This window comes from Sinocyclocheilus anshuiensis, unplaced genomic scaffold, assembly GCF_001515605.1.
Source record: "Sinocyclocheilus anshuiensis isolate Anshui unplaced genomic scaffold, SAMN03320099.WGS_v1.1 scaffold1823, whole genome shotgun sequence".
NCBI lineage: Eukaryota > Metazoa > Chordata > Actinopteri > Cypriniformes > Cyprinidae > Sinocyclocheilus > Sinocyclocheilus anshuiensis.
This window is the reverse complement of record NW_015549711.1, coordinates 557,409-568,620: the sequence shown is the minus strand read 5'-3', so window position 1 is coordinate 568,620 and position 11,212 is coordinate 557,409. Positions and strand designations below refer to the sequence as shown.

The following is an 11,212-nucleotide window of genomic DNA, read 5'->3' as shown; positions in this document are numbered from 1 at the left end:
CTGTCCCGTGTCTGTCCTGAGGGACCTCCAGAGTGCCCAACCCCCCCTCCCCATTGGATGTTATATGGCGTGAGGACACGCCTTCCGGAGGGGGGCGTTATGTCAGACTCTGTTCCGTGTTTTGTGGTTGTTTTCCTCATGTGCCTTCCTTTCCCATGTTTAATTTGTCCCAGGTGTTTCCCATTATGTTTGATTGCTCCCAGGTGTGTCTCGTCATCCCCTACTCCTGTGTGTATAAATAGTGTTCCCTGTGTGTGCTCCAGGGTCCGGTAGTGTTTGTGTCTACAGTGCTACGTGTGATTCCCCGTGAAGATGAATAAATTCCTTGGTTTCTGTACTCTTGGTCTCCTCGTTCCTTGCTCCGTGTTCCCGCACCGTAGCAGATCGTAACAGTAATATCCTTTTCATATTCTGGCAATAGATTTCCTAAATCAGTACTTAGTTTTCACAGACTTCAAAAATTAGGAAACAGTAAAAAAGTTATTTTATTATTTCCATTTGGATTATTTATATTTAGAATATAAAATTAAGCCTTTTTTCCCCAGTTGTTCCCCAGACAACAATGACTTATACAGTATAATCACACCGCTCTCCGCTGTATTATTGATATCAGTGATAGTGAATATAATCATGGTGCTGTTATGGAGAAGGGCTACACAGAAACATAGGGACATTTTATTCTGCTCACAAAATTACATTGTCTAAAAACGTTTAACAAAAATATAAATATTGCCATAATTAATTTGATTATCACCAGTTATCACCAAATGTAATTTATTACTTTTATTATTTCTTTTTATGATACATTTTTAAGGTGTTGACCATTTACAGTCTACAGCCCAGGTAAGCTTTATACTTTTACATTATATGTAAATGGAGTGGAGGAAAGTGCTTAAACTTCGCCTGTCAAATAAAAATTCTGCACATTAATCATTTAAGATATTTATAAATCATCCAGAATATTACATATAACAGTACTACTGATCTGATACTATATATATATATATATATATATATATACAATCTGTATTGTTAAAAGCGCTATATAAATAAAGGTGACTTGACTTGACTATATATATATATATATATACAGTATATATATAACAGGACTGAATATTGTTAAAATTATATCATTCTTGTATTAGACTGCAGATATAGACTCTGACAATTATGCATCGCTTACGTTTTCTCCAAACCAACCTACACAAAAAATGAAAAGCTGCGAAGAGGTATCCTCTGTCGTCTATGCGCCTGTCTGTGAAACAAGAAGCCTAAAACAAGGATTTTCTCATTATTAATGCTTGGCATTTTTTAAGTGTGCATAATATTGACTTTAGAGAAAGGTGTTTTTTTTGTCTGTAAATTTTTTTAAAGAATGTCATGTAGTCATGTAGTCACAGCTGCAAGACAAAGTTGATCTAAGTGCGGTTTACGGTTGACAAAATGATTAAGGAGAGATGTCTATTACTGCCTTTTGTAGATTTTTAAGCTGTTGTCTTAAAGGGCAATAGGAGTGTGTGGTCATCATGTAATTCAATGTCTAAATGTACATTATTATGTCTTAATTGTACACATTAAAACATGAGAAACAAATACAAATTGTGGGTGTACAATAATTTACCATTAAATTCAGAACCATGGAGAGGGGCAACATTTTGCAAATGAGGAAAAAAATCTATCAGTCCAGAATGCTTTACATCAATAGACAAAAAACTGTGTTAATAATTGTTAATAACTGTGTTATTAAAAACAACGCAAAAGTGACCCAAACATAGAAAAAGATATAGTAGAAGTAGTATGTATGTACTTGTATGTAGTATGTATGCAGCATTATGCAAATATACTGAAATGTACTACTAGTCACCTCCAGGTGATGGCAGTCAGATAACACTAATGCACACAAACACAGGTATACAGATATATTCTTTATCCACTATAAACATGTGTTAGCAGTACCATACGATAACTTCCATTTGTGAAACTATGATCTTTATACAACTCTTCATCAAATGTTCTTCTTCTTATAGACTACTCTGATGTTTTAGTATCATCATAACATGCACTTGTCCCACAATGTTACAGTCATTTCATTTTATAGTTCATATATCATAAAACATTGTAACATAGTTATTGAGATTTTTGCATGGCGTCACCCTACACATCTCTCTAAATTTCATTCATCTGGCCTGCTGGCAAGATTAGTTGGCTACTAGTTGCAACTGTTTACATACTATACTTAGCCGCTTACTCAGGAAACGGGCAGAAATTTGTGCATGCAGAGAACCAATGCAGTCACATGATGAAGTCATACTGTACCTCAGAGAGCAAAACGATTCATAGACTCAGAACCTCGTGTAGCCAGAAGTGCAAAAGACCCAGGAAGAAGATAAAAATGAATAATAATATCTACATGATACTCTTTCTTTTTCTTCATGAAGTTTGTAAGTACAAAATATTACATCATTCAGTCATTCTTTTCCCAATCATCTACATGTAATTTATGAATACTATGTTAATAATTTTTCCAACAGGTAAACATAACTGCAATGTTGCTCATGTGGATCAGGTTTTAACTGTAAAAGATGGAGGCAATGTATTGTTACCTTGTCTTATTTTAGATGATCAGTTACACTGAGCACTACGGTTTAAACAGGTTCTTGGAGAGAAACCTGTCCTAATAGTGTCATCATATCACCACTCTCAACCGAATGAATTTTCTCCTGACTTTGAAGCAAATAATTTTCATGCAGTGCGAAAAGATGATAGCTTTAATTTAACCATCCTGAGGACCTTGAAATCTGATTCAGGCACATATTTCTGTGGCGCTGCCTCTGCTAATATTATTTCCTTCAGCACCGGAACTGTTTTGCTGGTTAAAGGTGAGAGTTATGATATTTAAACTTATTTAGGATGGATGATTTATTGTCGATGTAAATTTTTTTCCCTTATAGGTGCAGCCATCAAACCTGCTGTTATTCAACAGCCTGTGCTTGGTGTCATGAAGCCAGGAAGCAATGTGACTCTGCAGTGCACAGTAGAGGTGAAGATGTGTGAGAAAGGAGTACAACTAGTCTACTGGTACAGACGCAGTTCAGACACAATGCATCCAGGAATGGTTTATACTCATGGAGACATGAAAAATGAGTGTGGAAAGAACTCTGTAGCCTCCTTTCCTACACAGAGCTGTCTGTACAACCTCCCCAAGATGAATGTTGGTCTCTCTGATGCTGGACTATACTACTGTGCTGTGGTAACTTGTGATGAAGTTTTATTTGGAAATGGCACAACATTGGTCATTGAAGGTAAGTGCATTATGTTTGAGAAGTGTTATTTTTTAACAGACACATTTTTATCCAAAGTGACTTAGAAAGTAGAACTATTGCAAGAAGTTTATTATATGAGAAATATACTGTACATAATACATAATAAGTTTCAAAGATAAGATAGATTAGACCAAATACTTTTATTATTATTATTATTATTATTATTATTATTATTTATTTATTCAGAAGCATGACAAACTTATCCATGCAGGCTTATAATTTAATTTATAATTAATTTAACATGAAATAAGTTTTGTAGTATATGTAGTACTGTATTTGTTTGAACAATGACAAATAGTGGGTACTAAACTTAATATGACAACATATTTGTTTAACCCACTCTCTAAATTCATAAAGTTGCACCATTTGTCTTGTGTTTCAGATTAATTTAATAGTGAGAGGATGCAGTATTTTATTTTAATTGGCCTTGCAGTGCTGTGTACAGTCAGTTTTACAGTCAATATTTTACTCTGTATAACATTGAGAAAAAAAGGTAAGACCCAGTTTCTTCATAATTTTTGCGATCTTTCAGTTTAAGCATTATTATTATTATGATTATGACTATTATATTATTATTTTATTATTTGACTTCTAACAGACAGAACGGCTCAACAAATCCAGACTGCTAATGACGATACAACAAGAGTTCAGGTTTGGACAATCAGATGTGTAAATAACAGTTAACTCTTGTAACTTAATAGAGTGCTAAAAAATTAAGATTGTCCTAATTCTTTCTTCTAGTACCGCAACACTGATGACATTAACTATGCTGCCCTGAACCTTTCCACAAAAAGAGGTCAGAGAAAAAGGACCTAAGAGGAGACAACGTACTCTGTACCGATGTTGCGAGACAAGATTTGAAACTTATTGCTGCTGACTGTCAAAACATACCATAATATTCCATATTAAGATTAAGATAAAATCTGCCTATGCACGTCTGTGCTTATTCTGCAATGTGTTAAATGTGTTAACATTAACACTTCTGGGAGACGACGTGCAAAATACTATAAAAGCATAAATACATCCTGTAAGGGCGTAACTAGATGTGAAAGTACTGTGTTCATCACCTTTTAACTTTAGCTAGTTAGATTTAGGTCAACCTTCTAATTTGGTCATTCATCTCTAACACAATATAGTTACTTCCTCTATGACAGTGCATGCCATGTTGAATAGTGAATCCCACAATGCAATGCACTCGATTTGACCTTCCATTTCTAGTGTTAGGAATATAGTAGAAAAAAAAACAATATACTTTTTTACTCAATATTTGATAAGACAAAAATTAAAGTCAACAGAACGTGTTTTGAGTGAAACAGAATATTCAATGTGGGGGAAAAAGCAGGGCGAGACTTTATTTCACAAATCATTAAAAGTGGTAGAAAAGTGTTAGTTGCAGGGAAAGGCTTGAAAAATAAAAGAGACTGGTAATGCTGAAAAAAGGAAAGGTTAAATGATTTTTCTTCAAAATTATGTGCACTGATGAATCTTGCATTAAAAATGGTCTGCTTTGATTCATTTTGACTAGATGTTTTAACAAAATTTTTAACTGTTTTAATTTTCCAAGATAACAACTGGACGCCATTTGCTGAAACATGCAATATGATGAGGTCACGTGACAACAATGTGGCATACAACTATTATAAGCTACCAGGTGATGGCAGTGAGGGATCACAAACAGAGAAAAACAGATATATGATTTCCAATATATTAAGCTCTTGTAAAGTCAATTACATAATATTCTTTCATCAATAATCATGCTTTTACATAAAGATTTACAACACATATAGTCTCCCAGTAGCAAGATGCCATTTGAATTTATTTGAATATTTGAACATGGTAGTTGTTTCATAACTCATTATCATTTTATAATATAAATATAATTTCTTTCAGGGTTTAAAATCATGGGTTTAAAGTCCAAATCCTGAACTAGAAGCTAAGCAGTTTCCCCTAAGAAATTCTGTGTAGATCTTTTTTGCTGTTTGTTGCACCACCAATATTTATAAATATCATTATACATATTGTAAAAGTGTAATATTTTCATCATATCATTTTAAGATTAAACTGAATTTGTGTGTTTGTGTATGTTTTTTTTGTGAGTTCACATATGTCAGCTTATTGACCTTTGACATTGTCAGACTCTGTTCCATGTTTTGTGTGTGTTCTGCTCCCCATGTGTTTCCATGCCCTTATTTGGTTTTCCTGTTCCTGCTCCCTGATTAGTTCATTTGTTCCCAGCTGTGTTTAGTTAATTATCCTTGTTCCCTGTGCACTTAAGTTCTAGTCTGTTCAGTCTGTCTCTGTCGGGTCTTAAATGTCGATGTTGTGCTACATGTTATGTTCCTGCCTGCCCTGTGTCTCCCCTTCTGAAGTTCATTAAAATCTCCTTGTTTATGTACGCCTCCTGTAGGCAACCGTCACAGACGTGCTATAAAGAGATATTTTCTTTTGTCTGACGTAGAAGCTTCATCAGCGTATTGAGTATAAACAATGCTAGTTATTTTATGTGTGTGCTGCTTCATTTATACTCAGTTTAAATCCTTTGAGGCTATAAATGGATATAAATATAATGCTTTACAAAACATTAAAGATTATATGAAAACTTAACACATCCGTTAGAACCACAAGTTGAACAAGGAAATGGGCAGTGACTTGTTAGCTCAGAGAGCCAATGCAATGATGTGATAGTGCTTCCACTCGAATCAGAGGAAAGGTTTCAGAGAATCTAAGGTTGAGCACTGAAGGTCAAATGAAAATGTATGTAATTCTCTTCATTGTATGTGTTCTCTTTTATAAACCATGCAAGTACAGAACTACAATAGTAATGGTTTCCTAAGTTTTATTGAGCTTTCTTTACTTTTCACTGTGTCGCCTATGCATGTCTGCACATTATTTTTCAGCAATGCAGTATTCTGCAGATGGAAAATGTAGCAGTTCAAGTGGGTGATGATGTGACATTTCACTGCTTTCACACAAAAGACCAACTGAATAGAGTTATGTGGTTCAAACAGGCTCTGGGAAAGAGACCTGTTCTTCTAGCCTCTTCATATCACTGGACTCAAGATAGTGTACTTTATGATGATTTTAAAAAGTCAAAAAGCTTTAAAGTAGATGCAGGGATTGACAGATTTAATCTGACTATTCAAAGAACTGTACAATCCGATTCAGCCACAGACTGAATATTGTTAAAATTATATCATTCTTGTATTAGACTGCAGATATAGACTCTGACAATTATGCATCGCTTACGTTTTCTCCAAACCAACCTACACAAAAAATGAAAAGCTGCGAAGAGGTATCCTCTGTCGTCTATGCGCCTGTCTGTGAAACAAGAAGCCTAAAACAAGGATTTTCTCATTATTAATGCTTGGCATTTTTTAAGTGTGCATAATATTGACTTTAGAGAAAGGTGTTTTTTTTGTCTGTAAATTTTTTTAAAGAATGTCATGTAGTCATGTAGTCACAGCTGCAAGACAAAGTTGATCTAAGTGCGGTTTACGGTTGACAAAATGATTAAGGAGAGATGTCTATTACTGCCTTTTGTAGATTTTTAAGCTGTTGTCTTAAAGGGCAATAGGAGTGTGTGGTCATCATGTAATTCAATGTCTAAATGTACATTATTATGTCTTAATTGTACACATTAAAACATGAGAAACAAATACAAATTGTGGGTGTACAATAATTTACCATTAAATTCAGAACCATGGAGAGGGGCAACATTTTGCAAATGAGGAAAAAAATCTATCAGTCCAGAATGCTTTACATCAATAGACAAAAAACTGTGTTAATAATTGTTAATAACTGTGTTATTAAAAACAACGCAAAAGTGACCCAAACATAGAAAAAGATATAGTAGAAGTAGTATGTATGTACTTGTATGTAGTATGTATGCAGCATTATGCAAATATACTGAAATGTACTACTAGTCACCTCCAGGTGATGGCAGTCAGATAACACTAATGCACACAAACACAGGTATACAGATATATTCTTTATCCACTATAAACATGTGTTAGCAGTACCATACGATAACTTCCATTTGTGAAACTATGATCTTTATACAACTCTTCATCAAATGTTCTTCTTCTTATAGACTACTCTGATGTTTTAGTATCATCATAACATGCACTTGTCCCACAATGTTACAGTCATTTCATTTTATAGTTCATATATCATAAAACATTGTAACATAGTTATTGAGATTTTTGCATGGCGTCACCCTACACATCTCTCTAAATTTCATTCATCTGGCCTGCTGGCAAGATTAGTTGGCTACTAGTTGCAACTGTTTACATACTATACTTAGCCGCTTACTCAGGAAACGGGCAGAAATTTGTGCATGCAGAGAACCAATGCAGTCACATGATGAAGTCATACTGTACCTCAGAGAGCAAAACGATTCATAGACTCAGAACCTCGTGTAGCCAGAAGTGCAAAAGACCCAGGAAGAAGATAAAAATGAATAATAATATCTACATGATACTCTTTCTTTTTCTTCATGAAGTTTGTAAGTACAAAATATTACATCATTCAGTCATTCTTTTCCCAATCATCTACATGTAATTTATGAATACTATGTTAATAATTTTTCCAACAGGTAAACATAACTGCAATGTTGCTCATGTGGATCAGGTTTTAACTGTAAAAGATGGAGGCAATGTATTGTTACCTTGTCTTATTTTAGATGATCAGTTACACTGAGCACTACGGTTTAAACAGGTTCTTGGAGAGAAACCTGTCCTAATAGTGTCATCATATCACCACTCTCAACCGAATGAATTTTCTCCTGACTTTGAAGCAAATAATTTTCATGCAGTGCGAAAAGATGATAGCTTTAATTTAACCATCCTGAGGACCTTGAAATCTGATTCAGGCACATATTTCTGTGGCGCTGCCTCTGCTAATATTATTTCCTTCAGCACCGGAACTGTTTTGCTGGTTAAAGGTGAGAGTTATGATATTTAAACTTATTTAGGATGGATGATTTATTGTCGATGTAAATTTTTTTCCCTTATAGGTGCAGCCATCAAACCTGCTGTTATTCAACAGCCTGTGCTTGGTGTCATGAAGCCAGGAAGCAATGTGACTCTGCAGTGCACAGTAGAGGTGAAGATGTGTGAGAAAGGAGTACAACTAGTCTACTGGTACAGACGCAGTTCAGACACAATGCATCCAGGAATGGTTTATACTCATGGAGACATGAAAAATGAGTGTGGAAAGAACTCTGTAGCCTCCTTTCCTACACAGAGCTGTCTGTACAACCTCCCCAAGATGAATGTTGGTCTCTCTGATGCTGGACTATACTACTGTGCTGTGGTAACTTGTGATGAAGTTTTATTTGGAAATGGCACAACATTGGTCATTGAAGGTAAGTGCATTATGTTTGAGAAGTGTTATTTTTTAACAGACACATTTTTATCCAAAGTGACTTAGAAAGTAGAACTATTGCAAGAAGTTTATTATATGAGAAATATACTGTACATAATACATAATAAGTTTCAAAGATAAGATAGATTAGACCAAATACTTTTATTATTATTATTATTATTATTATTATTATTATTTATTTATTCAGAAGCATGACAAACTTATCCATGCAGGCTTATAATTTAATTTATAATTAATTTAACATGAAATAAGTTTTGTAGTATATGTAGTACTGTATTTGTTTGAACAATGACAAATAGTGGGTACTAAACTTAATATGACAACATATTTGTTTAACCCACTCTCTAAATTCATAAAGTTGCACCATTTGTCTTGTGTTTCAGATTAATTTAATAGTGAGAGGATGCAGTATTTTATTTTAATTGGCCTTGCAGTGCTGTGTACAGTCAGTTTTACAGTCAATATTTTACTCTGTATAACATTGAGAAAAAAAGGTAAGACCCAGTTTCTTCATAATTTTTGCGATCTTTCAGTTTAAGCATTATTATTATTATGATTATGACTATTATATTATTATTTTATTATTTGACTTCTAACAGACAGAACGGCTCAACAAATCCAGACTGCTAATGACGATACAACAAGAGTTCAGGTTTGGACAATCAGATGTGTAAATAACAGTTAACTCTTGTAACTTAATAGAGTGCTAAAAAATTAAGATTGTCCTAATTCTTTCTTCTAGTACCGCAACACTGATGACATTAACTATGCTGCCCTGAACCTTTCCACAAAAAGAGGTCAGAGAAAAAGGACCTAAGAGGAGACAACGTACTCTGTACCGATGTTGCGAGACAAGATTTGAAACTTATTGCTGCTGACTGTCAAAACATACCATAATATTCCATATTAAGATTAAGATAAAATCTGCCTATGCACGTCTGTGCTTATTCTGCAATGTGTTAAATGTGTTAACATTAACACTTCTGGGAGACGACGTGCAAAATACTATAAAAGCATAAATACATCCTGTAAGGGCGTAACTAGATGTGAAAGTACTGTGTTCATCACCTTTTAACTTTAGCTAGTTAGATTTAGGTCAACCTTCTAATTTGGTCATTCATCTCTAACACAATATAGTTACTTCCTCTATGACAGTGCATGCCATGTTGAATAGTGAATCCCACAATGCAATGCACTCGATTTGACCTTCCATTTCTAGTGTTAGGAATATAGTAGAAAAAAAAACAATATACTTTTTTACTCAATATTTGATAAGACAAAAATTAAAGTCAACAGAACGTGTTTTGAGTGAAACAGAATATTCAATGTGGGGGAAAAAGCAGGGCGAGACTTTATTTCACAAATCATTAAAAGTGGTAGAAAAGTGTTAGTTGCAGGGAAAGGCTTGAAAAATAAAAGAGACTGGTAATGCTGAAAAAAGGAAAGGTTAAATGATTTTTCTTCAAAATTATGTGCACTGATGAATCTTGCATTAAAAATGGTCTGCTTTGATTCATTTTGACTAGATGTTTTAACAAAATTTTTAACTGTTTTAATTTTCCAAGATAACAACTGGACGCCATTTGCTGAAACATGCAATATGATGAGGTCACGTGACAACAATGTGGCATACAACTATTATAAGCTACCAGGTGATGGCAGTGAGGGATCACAAACAGAGAAAAACAGATATATGATTTCCAATATATTAAGCTCTTGTAAAGTCAATTACATAATATTCTTTCATCAATAATCATGCTTTTACATAAAGATTTACAACACATATAGTCTCCCAGTAGCAAGATGCCATTTGAATTTATTTGAATATTTGAACATGGTAGTTGTTTCATAACTCATTATCATTTTATAATATAAATATAATTTCTTTCAGGGTTTAAAATCATGGGTTTAAAGTCCAAATCCTGAACTAGAAGCTAAGCAGTTTCCCCTAAGAAATTCTGTGTAGATCTTTTTTGCTGTTTGTTGCACCACCAATATTTATAAATATCATTATACATATTGTAAAAGTGTAATATTTTCATCATATCATTTTAAGATTAAACTGAATTTGTGTGTTTGTGTATGTTTTTTTTGTGAGTTCACATATGTCAGCTTATTGACCTTTGACATTGTCAGACTCTGTTCCATGTTTTGTGTGTGTTCTGCTCCCCATGTGTTTCCATGCCCTTATTTGGTTTTCCTGTTCCTGCTCCCTGATTAGTTCATTTGTTCCCAGCTGTGTTTAGTTAATTATCCTTGTTCCCTGTGCACTTAAGTTCTAGTCTGTTCAGTCTGTCTCTGTCGGGTCTTAAATGTCGATGTTGTGCTACATGTTATGTTCCTGCCTGCCCTGTGTCTCCCCTTCTGAAGTTCATTAAAATCTCCTTGTTTATGTACGCCTCCTGTAGGCAACCGTCACAGACGTGCTATAAAGAGATATTTTCTTTTGTCTGACGTAGAAGCTTCATCAGCGTATTGAGTATAAACAATGCTAGTTATTTTAT

The 11,212-nt window shown here is 34.1% G+C and overlaps 2 pseudogenes; both read left to right on the top strand.

The window, feature by feature from the left end:
* Positions 1-2,392: 2,392 nt before the first annotated feature.
* LOC107660739 (uncharacterized) lies at positions 2,393-4,184 on the top strand (annotated as a pseudogene).
* Positions 4,185-7,778: 3,594 nt separating this feature from the next.
* On the top strand, positions 7,779-9,570 carry LOC107660738 (uncharacterized; annotated as a pseudogene).
* The last annotated feature ends 1,642 nt before the right edge of the window (positions 9,571-11,212 follow it).